This window comes from Eptesicus fuscus, chromosome 4 (genome assembly GCF_027574615.1).
Source record: "Eptesicus fuscus isolate TK198812 chromosome 4, DD_ASM_mEF_20220401, whole genome shotgun sequence".
Lineage (NCBI taxonomy): Eukaryota > Metazoa > Chordata > Mammalia > Chiroptera > Vespertilionidae > Eptesicus > Eptesicus fuscus.
This window is the reverse complement of record NC_072476.1, coordinates 75,167,269-75,185,503: the sequence shown is the minus strand read 5'-3', so window position 1 is coordinate 75,185,503 and position 18,235 is coordinate 75,167,269. Positions and strand designations below refer to the sequence as shown.

At 38.9% G+C, this 18,235-nt stretch overlaps 1 long non-coding RNA gene across 1 annotated transcript in view; it reads right to left on the bottom strand.

Annotated features, from left to right (window-relative positions):
• The window catches only part of LOC129148867 (uncharacterized), a 61,700-nt gene that overhangs the window by 37,620 nt on the left and 5,845 nt on the right, over positions 1-18,235 (bottom strand). Inside the window, exon 2 of the long non-coding RNA XR_008555862.1 lies at positions 1,849-1,948. This is a non-coding gene — a long non-coding RNA (uncharacterized LOC129148867). The remainder of the gene's footprint in view (positions 1-1,848; positions 1,949-18,235) is intronic.

The following is an 18,235-nucleotide window of genomic DNA, read 5'->3' as shown; positions in this document are numbered from 1 at the left end:
AGTCATTTAACTAATTATAAAGTACTGATATTTTCTGCTCATATTATAATTCATTGGTGAAACACTCTTATTCCAGCAACTCTATTACCCTTACCCAATAGAGGAGACTATCTTGAATTAGAATTTTTTTGAGGCCTTAGCATATCAATTACATCAGCTGACTAATAGCTGAAATATCAATTAAAGAAGCTGCCAGGCTGGTGTTGCTCAGTGATTGAGCATCAACCTATGAAATAGGAGGTCAAGGTTCCATTCCCAGTCGACACATGCCCTGGGTTGTGGGCTCGATTTCCAGTGGGGTTGTGGGAGGGGGGGGTGCAGGAGGCAGCCGATCAATGATTCTCTCTCATCATTGATGTTTCTGTCTCTCTCTCCCTCTCCTTTCCTCTCTGAAATCAATTTTAAAATCTACATATGTAAAAGCATAATATGCAAATCAACCGGACAGCAGAACAACCGGTTGCTATGACACACACTGACCACCAGGGGGCAGATGCTCAACACAGGGAACGGGGAACTGGGGGTGGGTGGTGGCAGACTCGGGTGGTACCAGGGTTAGGGTTAGGGTTAGGGTTAGGGTTCGCCCCACATACAGAAGGCAACCAGTGGCGGGAGTAGGGGCTGGCGAGCAGGCGGGAATGGCCAACCTCTCAGTTCCTCTCCCCCAGCCAGTTGGCTCCAATCACCCAATGGGGAACAGGGAACTGGAGGTGGGTGGCAGCAGGGGGTGGGGCCAGCTGCTGGCAGCCAGGGAAGATGGTCCTGATCACAGGCCAGGCCTAGGGACTGTACCTGTGCATGAATTTCATGCACCGGGCCTCTACTATAAATATAACAAAAGAAGCTGACTGTTCATGATTTGGTATTTTGTCTCTTGATATTTTTGGAGTTCCTCTAATGATAGTATTAACTTAAAGATTTGGACATTTCAAACACGACATTGTGAAAAAAATTATTTTGCCATTTATCACAAAAAGTGCAAAGGTTATTATGACGCTGCTTCTTAAAGGAAATGGAAGCTGTTCTAGGAGGAAGAGGAGACTTTGGCATAGACAAACCCATAACACACTAGCATGAGATGCCACTACAGTCAGTCTGTATATGGGATTTTGAAGGGATCTCTGTATTCCCCAACCAAGCAGAGACAAGAAAGGGGCCATACAGTCAACAACCTGGCAGTCCTTGACATTTGAGTATAGACAAAGAACAAAATGAGGTGTTTTTTTCACAAATTAACAAGACAAATGTTATCTTCATGAAGGTTTTATAGAGGACTTTATAAAAGACAAAGTTTGACAAACTTTTTTTTTTTTTTCATAAACTAATTGCTGATCTAACAGACCTCCAGCCATTAGTCCTCAAGGCTGTCTTGCATTGAGTTGAAAATTTGTCAGGCTATGCTTTCATTTGTTCCCCACACAACACTCTCTTATATATTCAAAAGAAACAGAACAACCCCGGACAAAACAAAACTCATGAAATAGACTTTCAACATATAGACAAATAGCAGCAAAAGCAAGGCAAGCAGCAGGAGAATAAACAAGTTAATTATAAAAAACATTTCTAAATGGCATACCTCCAAAACAAAAGGTCTAATGATCTTATACAAAGACATAAGTCTAATTATTTACCAACTGGTGCACTTCTAAATCGAAAGAAAATGGTTGCTCTATACAAAGATCTAGGCCAAAACAAAGTCCTATTGGTTACAAATCCAAAAATAACAAAATAAATTCAGCAATATGAACTCAGTGAAACTAGTCAGAGATCAGATTATTGTTATGATCATCTCGATGACATATCTAAGGAGTAAACAGAATTTTGGCACAAGGTGCCCAGTGAATGTACCTGTTGGTCCGAGGGTCCCCAGGAATGCTGCCAAATGAGGATCTTCAAGACACTCTCAGTGGAACCTCCAAAATTGTTCAATGAGACCATCATTCAACATCTGAAATAAAAAGACAAAACTAACTTGTTGCTTGTTATAGTAAGAGTTGCTGGTCAGACACAATCTTTTCAAGCAGAACAAATTGCCAATCTACACTAATAAAAGAGAAACATGCAAATTGACCGTCCCTCCGCTACACCCACCAGCCAATGCAAATTAACCCAACAAAGATGGCAGCGGCCACGGAGCTGGAACGAGCAGGAGGCTTGGGTTGTCCCCAGCAATGGAGGAGGCCAAGCTTCCCGCCTGCCCTGGCCACCACTCAAGGAGGGGCTGGAGAAAAAAAAAAAAAGGAGGGGCTGGGAGCCTGGATCTCCGGGAGCGTGGCCAGCCTGAAAATGGCCCTCAGCCCCTTACCCAGGCTGGCCAGGCACTCCAGCAGGGACCCCCACCCTGAAGGGGGTGTGGCCAGCCTGAAAACATCCCTCAGCCCCTCACCCAGGCTGGCCAAGCCCCCATGAGGTGAGGGTCCCCACTGGGGGGGTTGGCCAGCCTGAAAACAGCCATCAGCCCCTCACCCAGGCTGGCCAGGCACCCCAAGGGAACCCCCACCCTGATCCAGGACACCCTTCAAACCAGCTGGCCCCCACCCATGCACCAGGCCTCTATCTATACTAATAAAAGGGTAATATGCTAATTAGACTGGGAGACCTTCCAGGAGACCTTCCGGATGTTCTTCTGGACAAAGCCATGGTGGTGGGGCCAAGGTAGAGGCGGTTAGAGGCCAAGAGGGGAGGGCAGTTGTGAGTGATCAGGCCAGGATGGGATGGCAGTTGTGGGTGATCAGGCTGGCGGGGGGGGTCAGTTGGGGGTGAGCAGGCTGTCAGTGGGGGTCAGTTGGGGGGGATCAGGACAGTGGGGGGGGCAGTTTGGAGTGAGCAGGCCAGCAGGGGGGGCAGTTGGGGGTGAGCACACTGGCATGGGGGGCAGTTGGGGGTGATCAGGCTGGCGGGGGGCATTTGGGGGCAAGCAGGCTGGCGGCGGGGGGCAGTTGGGGGCGAGTAGGCCAGCAGGCAGAGTAGTTAGGGACAATCAGGCAGGCAGGCAGGTGAGCAGTTAGGAGCCAGCAGTCCCGAATTGCGAGAGGGATGTCTGACTGCCAGTTTAGGCTCGTTCCCTGTAAACCGGCAGTAGGACATCCTTCAAGGGGTCCCAGATTGGAGAGGGTGCAGGCCAGGCTGAGGGACACCCCCCACTCCCATGCACAAATTTCGTGCACCGGGCCACTAGTCTTATATAAGGTTTTGAGGAAGCATGAGGTTTAGAAACTGGTGGACTCTCAGAAGCATAGTGGGCCTACATCTTTTAGGGAAGCATGATCACTCAGGTGAGACTATTGTTGGTTGGATACCATTCAGAGGCATGATATTGGAGTGAGTCTAGCACTGATTGGTGACTTTCAGAAGTGAGAAACTGAAAGAGTAATTGGCTTGTAAAAGTGTTTAACAAGGCAAGTTACTGCTTGACAGAACAGGTTTAAAACCAGTTATGGAGGCTACTTGTTACATGGCTTCAGAATAATCATTTTCCTACATGTGTAAGAAACTTTTTTATTCTTAAGTTAAAAAATAATATTAGAAATGACAAAAAAGTAAGAGAAATATTGGAAGCTACTCATGGTATCAAAAAATATTACATTTACCACTCCAGAACAGGTGCCAGCCTTTGAGTTAGATGGCGAAGTCTTTGGTGTCAGTGAGATTTCTGTGTATACAGCTGTACTTTATATGTTGATCAATAGAAGAAGGAAAAAGGATGCTTCTGGAAGAAGAGCTGCAGTTGAAATCAGGACATATTTAGATCGTTTCAAATTTTCATTCCCTACTGGCATTTATACTTATTGTACACAACATTCCATTTTAGGAAATATATTTATAAAACATATGTAAATTTGTGGCGAGGGTTTTCCAAATTCCATTTTTACATTTCCTTACTTGTTTTTTCTTCCTTATTGCATCAACAAAACAAGACTTTTTTCAAAGAACTTCATAACTTGACCTTTTTTCTTAGCCAATAGTGTAAGCCTTTTCTAGTTTTAAGATACTCCCTTCATTTCCAAGACAATTAGTCATAATGTTATTTGTAACTGCAGAGTTAGAACTTCATCATAGAACTAAACATTAGAGAAAGTAACTCTAAATGTATTTTTGGAAAAGATAGTATCAGTATGATTAATAGCTTGATTTCTGGGTTCAGACAAATCTGAGTTTAAGTCCTGACTCCTCCATTTATGAATTGTGTGACCTGAGGCAATTTACTCAACTTCTCCAAGCTTCTGTACTCTCATCTGTGAAATGGTAATAATAAATAATACCTACTTTACATGGCTACTGAAATGATTAAAAGCAATAAATTATGCAGAGAGCTTAGCATATGTTCTTGGCACATAGTAGACATCTAATAAATTGGAATATATTTTTGTAATTAATAAAAGTATAAAAAGAAAAAAATAATAATATCACTCACTCGTTGCAATCCAATATGCTTTCTTGTGTGGGAGAAAAGAAGGGAGTTATTGGTAGTTCATTGGAAATTGTTCATAATCCTGACTTAACCATGAAACTTTGACTTATAAGTGTATCCATCAGTCATGTGTGAGACATGGGGGGGAGGGATCTCTTTTTTAGACATTAAATCCAATAAATTTTCATGGACTGAGGAAAAAAATAAATAAATAAAAAGTCTTCTTGTAAAAAAAAAATAAAAATATAAAAGAATATATGAAGAAACATGCCAAAATATATAATTTGTTTTTCTTATTTCAACTTGTTTATGCATAAATAAATATTGCTTTTTAAAAAATACATATTTTTATTGATTAGAGGAAGGGAGAGGGAGAGATAGAAATAGCAATGATGAGAGAGAATCATTGATCAGCTGCCTCTTGCACGCCCCACACTGGGACCGAACCCACAACCTGGGCATGTGTCCTGACCAGGAATCAAACCTTGACCTCCTGGTTCATAGGCTGACGCTCAACCACTGAGCCACGCCGGCTGGGCAATGTTGCTTTCTTATATTTTGAAATTCTTTTCCTGACATTTACAACACAAAACTCTACTTAGATCTTAACAACTATTTAAAGTAAGAAATATGTTGAAAACTATATTAACAAACTTATGATAAGAAACAGCTTTCCTTGGGTAAGGTAATAACAGTGAGAATATGAGGCCAGAGAAATGTATGAGTTCATTAAATGTGGCTAAAGTATCCAGGAAAGGTGGTAATTTATACTAAAGACCTCTCACTCCAGCTCTACTCAGTCCACTTAATGACATAATATATGTATCTAGACTACTGCAGCAGAAAATAATGACGTGCCCAATTGGAACAGGGTACGCTGATCCTTACAAGTGGCTCAAAAGGAGAGAAGGCTTGCAAAACGACAAGTAATATTTGTGAAATTAGTGGCCCATACCATTGCACCCTGGGAAGACAAAAGTTCTGAACAACTCTGGATGAATAATTATTTAATGAATAAATGTACTATATTTAATCATTCCCTTTGTAGAACATGTAATTCCCACCCCCACCCCCAATCTTTTATGTTACGAGTGATGATACTACAAGCATAATTGTATAATTTTCTTTCTTCCATTGAAGCAGCATGATGCAGTGATTATGAATCCAGACCCAGGAGCTTCAAATTTCAGCTCTGCCATTAGCCAACTATGTGATCTTAAGCAATTTATTTAACCTTGGTGTCCCTCAGTTTTCCTCCTCTGTAAAATGGGGATAATAACAGTACCTACTTCATATAGCTGCTTAAATGAGTTAATTGTATGTAAAGTGATTAGAAAAATGCCTGGCATGAGGTAGGTATTCTAGGTGGTAATTACTATTAATAGTGAAATATTGTCTTAGGATGAATCTTCAATTGTAAAAAGCATATATATATATATATATATATATATATATATATAATTGTTTAAAGTATTACATATGTCTCCTTTTTCCCCAATTGAACCCTCCCTCCCGCCACTCCCGCCCTCCAGAACAAGCCCCCACCACCCAGTGTCTGTATCCATTGGTTATGCTAATATGCATGCATACAAGTCCTTTGGTTGATCTCTTATCCCCCTCCCCTCCTCTGCCTTCTCTCTGAGGTTGGACAGTCTGATCAGTTTCTTAGCCTCTGGATCTATTTTTGTTCATCAGTTTATGTTGTTCACTATATGCCACAAATGACTGAGATCATGTGATATTTATCTTTCTCTGATTGGCTTATTTCACTTAGCATAATGCTCTCCAGGTCCATCCATGCTGCTGCAAATGGTAAAAGTTCATTCTTTTTTATAGCAGTGTAGTCTTCTATTGTGTAGATATACCACAGTTTTCTAATCCACTCATCTGCTGATGGGCCCTTAGGCCATTTCCAAATCTTTGCTATTATAAATTGTGCTGCTATGAACATAGGCATGCATATGTCCTTTCTGATTGGTGTTTCTGGTTTCTTGGGATATACTAGTATTCCCAGAAGTGGGATTACTGGGGCGAATGGGAGTTCCATTTTTAATTTTTTGAGGAATCTCCATACTGTTCTCCACAATGGCTGTACCAGTCTGCATTCCCACCAGCAGTGCAGGAGGGTTCCTTTTTCTCCACATCCTCTCCAGCACTTTTCCTTTGTTCATTTGTTGATGATAGCCATTCTGACAGGTGTGAGATGGTACCTCACTGTTGTTTTGATTTGCACCTCTCGGATGATTAGTGAATTTGAGCATGTTTTCATATGTCTCTCGGCCTTCTGTATGTCCTCTTTTGAAAAGTGTCTACTTACTAGTAGGTCCTTTGCCCATTTTTTTATTTATCTTCCTTTTGTTAAGTTGTATGAGTTTCCTGTAAATTTTGGAGATTAAACCCTTATCTGAAATATCATTGGCAAATATGTTCTCCCATGCCGTGGGCTTTTTGTTGTTTTGTTGATGGTTTCTTTTGTTGTACAGAAGTTTTTTATTTTGATGTAGTACCATTTGTTTATTTTCTCCTTACTTTCCATTGCCCTAGGAGCTGTATCGGTAAAGATATTGCTACAACGTATGTCGATATTTTGCTGCCTATTGAGTTTTCTAAGATTTTTATTGTTTCCCGTCTTATATTTAAGTCCTTTTTGAGTTTATTATGTGTATGTTGTAAGTTGGTGATCTACTTTCATTTTTTTGCACGTATCTGACCAATTTTCCCAGCACCATTTATTGAAGAGACTGTCTTGACTCCATTGTATGCTCTTGTCTCCTTTGTCAAATATTAATTGAGCATAATGGCTTGGGTCGATATCTGGGTTCTCTGTTCTGTTCCACTGGTCTATATGTCTGTTCTTGTGCCAGTACCAGGCAGTTTTGAGAACAGTGGCTTTGTAATATAGCTTGATATCTGGTATTGTGATCCCTCCAACTTTGTGCTTCTTTTTCAGGATTGCTGTGGCTATTCGTGGTCTTTTTTTACTCCAGATGAATTTTTGGAGAGTTTGTCCTAGGTCTGTGAAATATGCTGTTGGTATGTTAATGGGGATTGCATTGAATCTATAAATTGCTTTGGGTAGTATGGACATTTTAATGATGTTGATTCTACCAATCCATGAACACCATATGTTCTTCGATTTGTTTATGTCTTCCTCTATCTCTTTTTTCAATGTCCTGTAATTTTCCGAGTGCCATTTATATTTTTATGTTCTCAATAGTAAATGCTAAGTCACTTTTTAAAAGAATTATTCTATTCCATCAATTTATACCAACAAGAGTAACACTTATTTTTCAACAGCATTGTTTATAGTTTTATGATTTTTCTTATGCTTTTAAATTTATTAAGTGGAGAAGTTTACCTTATTGTTTTTTTTTGTTTGTTTGTTTGTTTGTTTTTTCTTAAATATATATTTTTATTGATTTCAGAGAGGAAGGGAGAGAGAGAGATAGAAACATCAATGATGAGACTCATTGATTGGCTGCCTCCTGCATGCCCCACACTGGGGATCAAGCCCAAAACCCAGGCATGTGCCCCGACTTGGAATTGAACCTGGGACCCCTCAGTCCGGAGGCCTACGCTCTATCCACTGAGCCAAACCAGCCAGGGCTACCTTATTGTTTTAATGCAAATTTATTTGCTATTGAAAGGATATCTTTAAGTTTCCTCTTGTTTGAATGCTGTTAGTGTCCTTTTGTTCTTTGTGGGTTTGGTGTTAGGCTTTAGCTTTGACTAAAGGCTGACATTTTATAATTTCATTAGCTCATCTGTCATATATAGTACAGGTAAGTCCTTCAATCTGTTTTCTTTTTTCGCTTTGTTTATTGATTTTCATTTTATAGATATATAACATTTTATACCGTCATATATATCCATCTTCTTTTTTTTTTTTCATTTCTCTGTTTCCTCTTCTATTTTTCTGTTCCTTACAATTTGATTTGTTGATATTTAACTTACCAGAGTTCTCTCCTAAAAGGCAGACTCTGTTAGTCATCATTGTATCTACATGCCTAGCCCAGTCCCAGTACATAGTGGACAACCAATAAATAGTTGTGGAATAGATGAAGAAACAAGTGAATTGGCCTCTGCAAACCTAGAATTACATAAGGTCCCATTTCCTTTAGTAGCCAAATTAAGAAAACCATGAACCTGCATTCCACAGGCTGTAAGAAAGCCATTCTTCCTCAGAATTTCCCTCCCACAGACCTATTACACACTCCTGTAAATCATTCCTAATGATCATATACCACCACTATCAGCGTCCAGCTGGTCACTCCCACTATCTGCTAAACAGCTTTTCCAGATTACTACTCTACCCAACCAATTTCTTCCCAGCATAGACAATGATTTCTCCCTAATTCTCCAAGGCACAGAGAAGACAAAAATAAAAGAGTTAACAAAAATGTACTGCAGTTTTGAAGATGAAATAATAATACAGTGTAGGTTACAAGTACTGTTAGAAGGATACTCAATGTGGCAGTGGCCAGCTTACCCCCACCAACAGAAAAATCTGCAGGCATCTCCACACTCTGGAATACTGGCCCTAATAACACCTAAGAGCCCTGTGGTAAGAGTGGGAGTGGAAATGTGTATATGCTCGTGTGTGTATGTGTGTGTGTGTGTGTGTAGATGCACACATAGGAGAAAGAGATGGAGAGAGGCAGAGACATTCAGAGAGAGATCTTTCCTCTCCAAGTCCATGCCCTGTCTTATATGGCTGTTGCGAAGATTGAGTTAAACAAATTAAACAAACAACTGACAGTGGGAATACCTACCCACACAGAATGTAACTAGCTCCCATGGCTCAATCAAGTCAATGATAAAGGTACATTTCCCAGGTATGAGTTATTCTGTGTTAAATAGCACCATGTGAAAGGCACCAATGGTTCCATCCAGAGATTACTATACCAAGTCCAGTCCTACTGATTCCTTTCACACTTATTTTTTTCAATATATTTTATTGATTTTTTACAGAGGAAAGGAGAGGGATAGAGAGTTAGAAACATCAATGAGAGAGAAACATCCATCAGCCACCTCTTGCACACCTCCTACTGGGGATGTGCCTGCAACCAAGGTACATGCACTTGACCGGAATCGAACCTAGGACCTTTCAGTCCGCAGGCTGACACTCTATCCACTGAGCCAAACCGGTTAGGGCACCTTTCACACTTTTTATCTCCAGCATAAAGAGATCAGGCATATACAACCCTCTTGGCATGATTCAGTATGACAATCTCCCATAAGCAATTAGTTGGATAAAAACACACTCCCGCCCCCGCCCCCCCCAAAAAATATATATATATAAATAAGCATGACTTTGCAAGGACAGTTCAGCCCAGCTCATATTTTCTGGCATGCCCCTGAAATTCCTATGTTGAAATCCTGGTGCCCAATGTGATGCTGTGAGAAAGTGGGGCCTTTGAGAAGGTGCTTAAGCTATGAAGGTGGAGCCCTCGTGAATGGGATCAGTGCCTTACAAAAGAGGCTCTAAAGATATTGCCAGCCCCTTCCACTCTGAAGATACAGTGAGAAGTCTGGCACCCAGAACAAGGTCTTCACTGGGTCATGTTGGCACCCTGTTCTTGGACTCCCAGCTTCCAGAACTGTGAGAAATTTTTGTTTATAAGCTATGCAGTCTGGCTGTTGTTTGTTATAAGAACCTGAACAAACCAAGACACAGGGACATATGCTAGACAATAAACCCAATTTACTAGAATACTTCTAAGCCAAGCTTGTCAGCTTACTGGAGACTTCCACTTCCTCCAAAAGCAACAAGTGCAATTAAAAAGATCTATTCTGGTGATTTTCCCAAAACAAAAGGAAGTCTTCTCCAAAGATGAATTGATGACTTCACCTCTATAAAAAACAAACAGCTGGCAACGTTTAACTGATTTAATGCCAGCTTTCAAAAATAGTAAGTCTTGATGGGCAGCCTCTTGCAGAGGGATAACAATGTAATGTGAGGTGAAATTCAAAGCTGATTTTTCTTCATATTAGTATCTGGTTTTCTTATTACTTCTTACATCATGACTCTTTTCTCTGTCATTTGGGTGAACTGAGTTCATATATTAAAATCACATGTTAACTAGGTTTTCTATTCCTTTTGATTATCTTCATTTTTGAACTAAGGCCAGGTCATTTCTATTCATTTTCTTTTTTTTTTTAATTCTTTATGATTAAGGTATTACATATGTCTCCTTTTCCCCCCATTGCCCCCCAGCACATGCCCTCACCCGCCCCCCATGTCTGTGTTCATTGGTTATGCTTAAATGCATGCATACAAGTCCTTTGGTTGATCTCTACCCCCTCCCACCACTCTCCGTACCTTTCCTCTGAGATTTGACAGTCTGTTCAATGCTTCTCTGTCCCTGGATCTATTTTTGTTCATCAGTTTATGTTGTTCATTATATTCCACAAATGAGTGAGATCATGTGATATTTATCTTTCCCCGACAGGCTTATTTTGCTTAGCATAATGCTCTCCAGTTCCATCCGTGCTGTTGCAAATGGTAGGAGTTCCTTCTTTTTTACAGCAGCGTAGTATTCCATTGTGTAGATGTACCACAGTTTTTAATCCACTCACCTGCTTGTTTTGATTTGCATCTCTCAGATGTTTAGTGACTTTGAGCATGTTTTTATATGTATCTTAAAGACCCCAAATAGCCACAGCAATCCTGAGAAATAACAAAGTAGGAGGGATCTAAATACCAGATATCAAGCTATATTACAAAGCCACTGTTCTCAAAACTGCCTAGTACTGACATAAGAACAGACATATTGACCAATGGAACAGAACAGAGAACTTAGAAATCTACCCAAGCCACTATGCTCAATTAATATTTGACAAAGGAGACAAGAGCATACAATGGAGTCAAGACAGTCTCTTCAATAAATGGTGTTGGGAAAATTGGACAAATACATGCAAAAAACTGAAACTAGACCACCAAATTACACCACACACAAAAATAAACTCAAAATGGTTAAAGGACTTAAATGTAAGACGGGAAACCATAAAAATCTTAGAAGAATCCACAGGCAGCAAAATATCAGACATATGTCATAGCAATAGCTTTACTGATAAAGCTCCTAGGGCAATGGAAAGTAAGGAGAAAATAAACAAATGGGACTACATCAAAATAAAAAGCTTCTGCACAGCAAAAGAAACTATCAACAAAACAACAAAAAGCTCACTGCATGAGAGAATATATTTGCCAATGATATTTCAGATAAGGGTTTAATCTCCAAAATTTACAGGAAACTCATACAACTTAACAAAAGGAAGATAAACAATCCAATCAAAAAAAATGGACAACGGACCTAAACACTTTCAAAAGAGGACATACAGAAGGCCAAGAGACATATGAAAACATGCTCTATTCATTTCTTTAAAATTCTAGTATCTAGCAAAGATAGTTCCTCCTCACTGTTCTTTTTCTTTTCCATAGAGTACAATCATATAATTGTGCCAAAACAGTTTTTGAATCATTATTTTGAGCTCTATAAAGTATTCTCTGGTTTTCAATGGGAATATGCTAAAATTATATATTAATTTGGGAAATATCTTTACTATTCACAATCATGCTACATCTCTGCATTCACTTTTACTAATTCTTTCATTAAAATTTCTTATAGTTTACTTTGTGTGCCTTGAACATTCCAAATTTCTATATATTTATTAATTTACTGACATTGTGAATAAGATTTTTTTAGTTAACTTTTCTAGCTGATTTTTACTGATATTTAGGAAAGCTATGCATGTTCACAGATTTATCTTGTATTTTCTCATTTCACTGAATGCTTTTAACATCCCAAATAAGTTTGCTAAGAGTAGAAATTACTTAATTTGGGTCTTCTATTTCTCCAGATAACATTTTTGTTTCATCCTCCCTCAATTTCCCCACCCCCTCACGCCCCAGTATTTAGTTCTCATTTTGGGAGAGAGTCTACTGAGATAAAAATAATTTTCAGCATTATATTGGAAAATAATAGTGACAAAGAGCACCTTTACTTTCTTCATTTTTTAAAGAGAAATGTTGTTAAATTAGTTCTACCACTTACAAAATCAACTTTCAACTTTAAGTTCTTATTTTTCCATTTTTTATTGAATTTATTGGGCTAACATTGGATCACAAAACCATACAGGTTTTAAGTGTACAACTCAACAAAACATCATCTGCATACTACATGGAACAGACTGACAGGTGTCAGAGGGGAGGAAGGTTGGGGGATTGGATGAAAGAAGATGAAGGGATTAAGCAAACATACACACGTGCACGAGCGCGCGCGCACACACAAACACATGCACACACACACACATATATCTATATATAAAAGGCTAAGTGTCCGTCTGTCTGACCAGTAGCTATGATGCGCACTGACCACCAGGGGCAGACGCTCAATGCAGGAACTGCCATGACACGCACTGGCCATTTAAAAATAAATAGCCTGGTGCTGACAAACCAACACTCGGCTTCCCCCAAGTGGGACACAGGCCTCGCCACCACCCCAGAGTGACACCCCACCAAATCGCAGTCAACACTACCAAGACCCCATGGCGTAAAATGCAGCCCACAGCCCAACCCAGCCTGGAAACGGTGGCTGTGGGCGCCGGGTAATGATGTCACGTAGCAGCACCCAGCTTCCTCTCCCTAGCGACAACTAGCCTTCTTGCAGTTTCTTCAGCCCAGGAACACAACTTGCTTTATAGCCAGGTGCAAACATTTTACAGTTCAACCAAATGTTTGTGAAGCATTTTCACATGCCTCATCTGCTTTGATCCTCACAGAAATCCTGGAGTAGGTAGATAGCAGACTTGGTAGAATTCTATTTTCTTTTCATTAGCCGGAAAACAGAGATTTAGAAAGTTTAGAAACTCTACCCGACTGAAAAGAAGAAAGAAATGGTGGAACTTGAAAATGACTTCAGGTTTTCTCACTGCACAGAATATAGTCAAACACTGCTGCAATTAAATATTTTACCCTTTATTCTCCCTGCATGATCTACAATAATAATCTGCTTTGTGTTGATATTTATTGTTGTGTTGCTAACAATTATCTAAAAGAGAAGTTGGGGTGCTTCACTGGTCTGGAAAAAGTTTAGCTAAATCAGAAAGCAGGTCTAATTAAGCAAGTTTAGTCTATATATATATAAAAGGCTAAGTTAACTTGCGCATGTGCAATACATATAAAGCTCTTGCTGGCGCCAATAGCAAGCGTGTGTTTCGATCTGTCATTGTCGATCGTGAATTTGGTTGACACTTCTATTATAGAGAAAGGGCTAATAGTGATATTAAAATATTTATTCTAATTAATTTCCTTTCAATGTGCACAAATCCGTGCACCAGGACACTAGTAGATATTTAACATATAGACACAGACAACAGTGTGGTGAGAGCCTGAGAGAAAGGGGGTGTGGGGGTGAAGTGAAGATGGGCAAAGGGGTGATAAAATGGACAGGAAGAGACTTTGCTTTGGGCAATGGGTACTCGATGCAGCGTGCAGATAATGTTTTTGTTGAGTTGTACACTTGAAACCAGTATAGTTTTGTGAACCAATGTCACCCCATTAAATTCAAGTTTAAATTCTTAGTTTTTCCTTTTAGATGTCAAGAGAGAGCAATCTTGCATCTCGCTTTTAAGGTATTTCAGATTGGATGCTCAATTTTATCAAATAAAATTTGGGGCTTTTATTGATATTACTATTTGGTTTTATTATTGAAGTTATTGATATGTGGTCATTTTATAGTTTTCCATTGATTATCAAAGAATTTCCTTGATTCCAATCTTGAGTAGTCTCCCATCACCCTTTATCACATCTCTCATTTTATACTGTTCATGGCAGTTATCACTATCTGACATTTTCTTGTTTATTTGTTTACATGTTTATTGTCTGTCCCCTATGCATGGGGCTCTTACTTGCTGCTTTGAAATCCTTACTGGTTGGATCATCATTGTGATATTAAATTGTGATCTAGAGTTACAGTACTATCTTGGAGCTGATGGAATCCAAAGTTGCATCCTAAATCCTGGCTTTTCTTACAGATCTATTTGCAAGTCATCTCTATTGCAGAAGTGGCCTTTCACTAAGGAGAGTGCACTGTGTGGAACTGACATTTCTCAATTTCTGAGCTAAAGTTCTGGCCTGCTGTTAAGTCTTGCCACTGGACACAGTGAGATCAGGGATTAATATATACTTGTATTAAGATACTGTACAAATAAAAACCCATAATCCTTAAACTGTTTTAGCAAAATATAAACTATTTCTAAGAAAATAATAAAATCAAAATATGAGCACTAGCTAAGAAGTAACACTTGGCCTCCAGCCCAGATGTTTTTCATTTATTTATACCATGTGACCTTGGTCAAGTTTTTACACTCTTGTGTTCCTCTTCAGTAAAATGAGGAAGCTGCATTAATTTATCAATTCTTTCTAGCTGCAATTCAAAATGAATAATTTATTAGAAAAAATTATAAAATTTATATTAATAAAGGACTCTTTTTATATCTACGTAGTTAGAATAAACCTAGGTAAACATTCAGGTATGGCTATCATATGAGAATATAAGGGTAGCTTATGGGATTTTGCACTTGAACATCAAATCATCTCTTCTAATTAAATCCCAAGAATAAAATGAGTTAGAGATGAACAGTGGGAATCTCTGAGGTAGTCTCTCTAGCCTTCTGCTTATTCTAGAAATCGCTCCTCCCTCTCTCTTTCCTCCTCCCAATACCATGCAGTCACAGCAGGCCAGTCCTATCCAAATGTGACCCTTCCTTCCAGCCACAGTTAACCACTTGTGTTCCAAGCTGGGCACCTCACTCAAGCAGGGCCAGTAACATCCATTCCCAGGAATTTGGGTCTTAGATAGGAAAGAAGGTGGAGAGTTGGCTCCTAATGCTTGAAAGCATAAAATGTAAACCTTGGGTATACCAGATAGTTGTGTTCTCTATGGGAAAGATGGTCTATAGATACAAGAGGCAAGCAGAGGATCTGACACTGCTGGTCCATAAATAGGCTGTTCTTTGAGAAATATGCCAGTCTACCTTCAATAAGTTATTATTATTATTTTTGCCTTAGCTGGTCAGGATCTGTTTTTCTTCCCTTATTCTCCACCCACCACTCCTACCCCCACCCCCGACTCTGTAACCCCCTGCCCCTGCTGCAAAATTTAAAGTAACACAACTTTTGCCCAACTGGCATGGCTCAGTGGTTGAGCGCCTACCTATGCACTGGGAGGTCATGGTTCAATTCCCTGTCAGGGCACGTGCCCGGATTGCAGGCTTAATCCCCAGTGTGGGGCGTGCAGGAGGCGGCCAATCAATGATTCTCTCTCATCATTGATGTTTCCGTCTCTCTATCCCTCTCCCTTCATCTCTGAAATCACTAAAAATATATATTTTAAAAATAATAATAAAGTAACACAACTTTCATCCAAATAAATTTAAACCTTTCATCTCTCTAGACCTGTCCATCTCTATGGTTTCAATAATACAGCCTTGAGTTATCTGCTCACTTACTCCTTTCTTTTAAATTGAAAATTTTCCATTAACTTAACTAGTAAAATATATAATTTCTTTAGCTAAAATTGACCTGTAAGGCTTAGAGATAGTTTCACCTTGTTTCTTTCACCCCTATGCCCTTTTATTTTAAAGTCTGTTGCAAAGAGTATTATAGTTTCCTATAAAAGAAAATTCTATGGACACAGATCAGTAAACTATATACCTATATCTATAACTATATCTATATATATTTCTGTTGCACTTGTAATATGGGCCTTTATTTCATCTCCTCAAATCTTGAGGTGAGAGAAAAAAATAAAAGATGTGTGATACTTTATAAGAACTAATCCTTGAACCAAAACAACTTAAGATATACCAGAATCATGGTAAATTATCAATATAGCAATGTGATGGCATCCTGCCCCTCAGCAATCCAAATTCCAGTATTATACCCATCTGTAACAATGTAATTATGCACTCCATATACTGCAACGTATTTCTGAGGAAGAAACACAAGTTATTTGAGCAAAAATATTAACAACCAGCATAGGACAAATGGGTTAGTGATGAAATGATAAAGGTGTTAAGGGATAAAAATTAATAGTTCATCTACAGCTATTGCTGAAATTTTCCTTTGTATTGATTTTTTAGCTGTCTTATCAACTTACATGTTCTTCATAATAAAATTCCCTAATGTGTTTTTTTTCTAATTTATATGAATATGCATCCTCTCAGAAAAATCCGATTCCAAGACTAGAAAGCTTCCCTTCTGTTTAGTCCTCAGGGACCGTGAGCTGTTTTTCCCCACAAGCAACACAAGTCCTGTGAAATGGACGCAGCGCTTTCATGCCTTAAAATTCATTTCTCTGACTGTACAATCATTACCAGTCTAGGCAAAGCAAACCCAATTTTCCACTTCCACTTCAGACCAACTAGAGGAGAGACAGCCCTCGTTTCAGAATTCTTTACATCTTCCCTAACAGGAGTGCTAGGAAAAGCATAACATACAAAATCACAAATTGGTCTTTTGACAAACTGCCAACCTAGCGGCTCTTAAAGGAAGAACAACAATGAACACAAAGGACAAAATAAAGTAACAGCTGAGAAACACAGTTGAAAATGGAACTAAAAATGCAAAGGAAGGGAGGGGGAAAAGGAGGCAGTCCAGCATACACGTAACTTCAGAGCCCCAAGGGAAAACTCCATAAGGAAATCTTTGCTTTAAAATTTATGGATAAATATCTTAATAGCAGAAAGCCCTGTTGATTAAGTGGGATGCACTGGATACTTGAATATTATAATCCGAGAATTTCTGGTGCCAAAATTAAAAGTTAGAAAAACCTTTCGTACTTTCTGTCTCCAGGGATGATTTATTTTAAAAGATACATGTATATATTTAATCTGTAAGTTTTGCTGTTACAGAATGTGTTTAAAAATATAAATCTTTCTGAACACAATGTCTTTGTTCCATAAAAGCTGTGGATTCATTTGTAAATTAATTTTCTAAGGAATTTTCATGACATACAAAACATGAAAAATTATATGAAAGTTTACTTGAATCAATTTCATGTAATTCCCCATGGGTTACAATAAAATCAGAACACTGACTCCTAATAGGTAAGTGGAATAAAACCTAAATTTAATTTTTATTATTTTTCATTTTTATCAAAGGTATTGTGGTGACAATGGTTAGTAAAATTAAGTAGTTTTGAGGTATACAATTATATAATAAATCATCTGTATATTGTATTATGTGTTCACCACTCCAAGTCAAATCTTCCATCACCATTTATCACCTCTATACCTTTTTACCTCCCCCCAGCCCCCTTCCCTCTTGTTAATCACCAAACTGTTGTCTCTGTCTATGAATTGTTGTTTGCTTGTGTGTTTTTTTCTGCTTAATCCCTTCACCATTTTTACCGTCCAACAACCCCCTACCCTCTGATAGCTGTCTGCCTGCTCTCTTTTCTATGACTCTATTTTGTTTGTTAGTTTATCTTATTCAGTAAATTCATAATGAATGAAATCATATGGTACTTGTCTTTCTCTGACTGGCTTATTTCACATAGCATAATGCTTTTTAGGTCCATACATGCTGTGACAAAGGGTAAGATTTCCTTCCTTTTCATGGCTGAGTAGCATTCCATTGTGTAAATATACAACTGCTTTTTTATCCACTCACCTACTGATGGACATATGGGCTACTGCCAAATCTTGGCTATTGTAAGTAACACTGCAATGAACACAGAGGTGCATATGTTCTTTCAAATTAGTGTTTCGGGTTTCTTCGGATATATTCCCAGAAGTGTAATCACTGGGTCATAAGGCAGT